The sequence below is a fragment of the Oryza brachyantha genome, chromosome 8, assembly GCF_000231095.2.
Source record: "Oryza brachyantha chromosome 8, ObraRS2, whole genome shotgun sequence".
NCBI lineage: Eukaryota > Viridiplantae > Streptophyta > Magnoliopsida > Poales > Poaceae > Oryza > Oryza brachyantha.
The window spans coordinates 7399574-7403758 of NC_023170.2; positions in this window are offsets into that span (position 1 = coordinate 7399574).

Genomic DNA, 4185 nt, shown 5'->3' on the forward strand with positions numbered 1-4185 from the left:
CATATTGAACCTATTATTGCAAGTACCCCGCTTTGTTTATTTAAATATGCATTGTTTTAATTAAAGTATTTACAGTATTTATTTTTCGGGTAATCCATATTATTATGTCGTTGTTTATCCAACTTTATTCATGCTAGACCAGGGGTAACTTGACTAGAGTTAGGCCTAGGTTAATGCTTAGCCGTGCTTAGATCAAGTAGCTTATGGGATCATTTAATAATCATGATTAGCTCTCAATAGCTGTAATAATGATTCATTACCCAGTTCGGGTTAATGCCAACTAAAATATTGCTAATGGTGGGTCGTGGATGCTTGGTTTTGAGAGTCGTGCCCATGACAATTAAGGACCGGTTCGCAGGAAACCCTGTAAGTTATTTCCGTGTTAACCACAAGCCAGAATGGGCAACGGTGGGATTTGGAGTGTAATTGCGAACTACTCGACGTACCCAGGTAAGGGTGAGCGTGATGGAGTATGGATGGGAGCCGTGGTGTAACGATGGCCTATGCTGCTTCCGGATTCACCTAGGCACAAGAGGGGGCTGCCCGACTAGGTTTAAAGGAGGGGGCGAAACCTAAAGTGTGGTGCGATTGAATAGGAAAGGTTATGCGACGGGTCCTATCATAGTTCCCTTTCCGGTATGCCATGGTGGTATGTCGGCGCACGTTCAAGTGTAGTGGGACTATGTCTTGTGGGTACAGTAGTACACCTCTGATCAGAGTATAATCCATTCGAATAGCCGTGCCCACGGTTAAGGGCGAGCTGCCAGCTTCACTGTGATTAGTTGAACCTTTAATGACCTGGGTAAACTGGCTTTCGCTTGGGACTACTGCAACGTGGTGTAACGTTGAGTAATGGATGGGCCTGTCGCAACGTGGTGTAACGTTGGACAGTGTTGTGGTATTTTACAACTGTTATTTACTTATTCTTTAATTTATTTGATTACCTTTATGCAATTTAATCTCTGTTATTTATTTAATTGCTGCTTTATTGCAACTAACCTTAGCCTGCCCTCGATGATCCTTATGCATCATTTACTACCCTCTTTTCCGTGCGACTTGTTGAGTATGGTTTGTTGAGTATGGTGGTTTGTACTCAGCCTTGCCCAATTTCCCCCTCCAGAGTTAGAAGTGGAAGCTGATGGAGGAGGCTCTCAGGAATGAGCCGGTCTACTGTCGAAGCTTTGCCTGTGGACTGGAGCCGTAACTGCTGGAGCTAGTCTACTTCTCTTTCCACTACATTTACGTTAGAATAAGTGTTATTTTTAGTTGTTTCTAAGAACGACGGTTATGTAATCAACATTGTCTTTTTTTACCCTGGTTGGTCCTGGACAGGGATTTTAATACACAATTAAGTTCAGAAATTCGTGTGAGGAATTTCTGGACGTGACACGCCCCCACCCCCGCCAGTAGGGCGTCGGAGAAACAGGGAGGAGGAGGAAGAGAGAGAGAGGAGAGAGTAAAAAATAAAAAAATATGACATGTGGGACCCACCAAACGCTACGTCAGTAAAACCGGTCAAAAAAACAAGTCAATACTGCCATGTGAACCGATTCTGTGAGTTTAGAGGTACATATTTCTGGTATTGCGACTATGTGATAAAAACAAACTCGGCTTCAAGTTTATAAACCTATGTGGACTTTTTCTATCCCATTCTCCTGCTGGCAGACTACCAGGCCCAGTCCACCGCACATAGCCCACTAGCCTAGGATGCATGAGGATCTGGTACGGAGGACGAACAGGCACGGCATCGCACGGTCACAGTTCACTCCGCACGTGAGCCACAACACAAGGATATCATGATTATGAAACGAACCGTATTCATGGCCGAATACCGACGCCGTGACACATTGGACAAGCTAACTCCTCTCGCCTCGTTTCAGCCTCTCCTGATTAGCTGATCTCTACGTCTTCTCGTTTTCTCTTGAGTGATTGAGGGACGATCTTGCAGCCCGCTTGCACTCCCTTCGTCTCAAAAACAAATCAATTTTTCACTTTTTACCTATAATGTTTGAAATTAATATTTTTATTTTTATTTGATGATAAATTATGAATAATACTTAACGTTTAACTATTTTTTTAATTTCTTAAAAAATTAAATAAAACAGATGGTCAAACGTTGACACGGAAACCGAAAGTTCGTTTATTGTGGGACGGAGGGAGTAGAGTAGAACCCCGACGGTATGGTGGCCCCGACGCCCAATGACTTGATTTTAAAAATGTTAAAAAATGTTTCAAACCATGGATGATCAAAGAATAGATTTGCCGAAGCCCTTCTATGGTCCGTAAAAATGCAAAGTAATTTATTTGAGATATGTATTCTCATATATTGTCCAATTTTGAAAGATATTTGACTACTTAACTACCAAAATAAATTATTTTTAGTAAATTGATAGGTCCTCTGCTATCTATATGCATATATCTTAGTGTATGGTGATATGATTATAGTATTATTTCCTTTAAAAAAATATATGATTATAGTATTATAGTATGTATTACGTTAGTTTGTTATTATCGAGTTCGTCCCATCTATTTTTTATTCTTGGTTCCGCCACTGATGGCAGTGACCTGACAAATGAGCATCGGAACCTCCAGGTCCATATCTACTAGCAGTTCTTCGCCCACACTATCTTTTCACTTTTTCTTATGCTTATAAGCCAAAATTTAAATTTTCAATTTTAATTTTGGAGTTGATTTTACGGTTTTTTACCAAAATTTATTTTACAGTCTTGTCTACTGCATCGCTAATAATATGTATATAAATGTTTTATTTATGAAAAAGATCCGTCTGCATTTTTTAAAAAGTCAAGCTGGTAACTGTCCAAAATTCTTCAAGGTGTTTGGTCATGAAGCCCAACTTGGACACGTTATGCGTGGAAAATAAAGAGGTATTCGTACTGGTGGATAATGAGCCAACTTGTTATGTATAGACTTGTCATCAGTTGGTTCGCCTCTATAAGCTCGTTAGACCTGTTATCTCATTTAATTCATCTCTATAATTTATAAATTTATTATTTTATCGTATATTGACATAAGAATAGACACTAATTAACCAATAACTCACTAAACATGATAGTTTGGATGTGATTATAAGATTAAATACTAATTAACACTCCCTCCGTTTTATAATGTAAGACTTTCTAGATTTGCTTAGATTCATATAGATGCTAATGAATCTAGAAATATATAAATTATATATATTCATCAATTGATAAATTTAGATAAGGCTAGAAAGTTTTATAATATGAAACAGAGATAGTATGTCCTAAATATGTAAAAGTACAATTAATGAATTTTCACTAACGAGCTAAACGAGCAGCTTACAAGAAAGGCCGGTCCTAAATTTTTAGACCCGGTGTCAAACTAAACATATAGCTTCTCTCATCGTACTATATAATAATAATCAATATATATATATACACTATATATAAAAATTATTATCATAGACATTTAAATTATATTTGGAAACAATATTTATATATATAAAATATTGTACTACATGTTATTAAAAAAAATTGAAGGTGAGGACCTGCGATTTAGGGGCCAGAACAGCCGCACCGTTTGTCCCTCACTAGGGCCGACCCCGCTTACAAGTTAACTCATCAAATACCCGAGCTAAAAGACTAGCTTAGTTTAATTCACTCGTACATATGGTTCATACACCCAAACAAACATCTCTTAGAAATAACGTCTCTCGTACAAGAACCCAAATGAAATCTCACATTAGCTAAGGCTTAACCAATGTAAATAACCAAACACGTGTCCCTCCTCGATCCAACCAAATTCAGTCTAGATGGAAGACATAACCAGTTTAGAGGGATAGACAACAAAACGCACCCTAAAACTCCGCGTATAAATCGATCCGAACCGAACTCGTACGAGCAGATCCCAAGTCATGAACTTGAAAACCTGTTTTGCCGCCCCTAGGTACACGTAAGGTTAGCGGTACGTGTTGATGGCGGCACGGCACGGCACTACTCTGACATGGTCCTGCAATCTCTCTCTCTCTGAATTAATCAAAAGAAGATACCATTAGCAGGTCAAGCTTGTTACTGCTTAGCTACTTTAGAAAGACGTTCACTGCATTGGCATCGAATCGTTTTTTTCTTTTTTGCATTCAGAGTTTCAGACGTAGGCCATGTTTCGTTTTTTACGCATACGCTTTTTAAACTGCTAACTATGTATTTT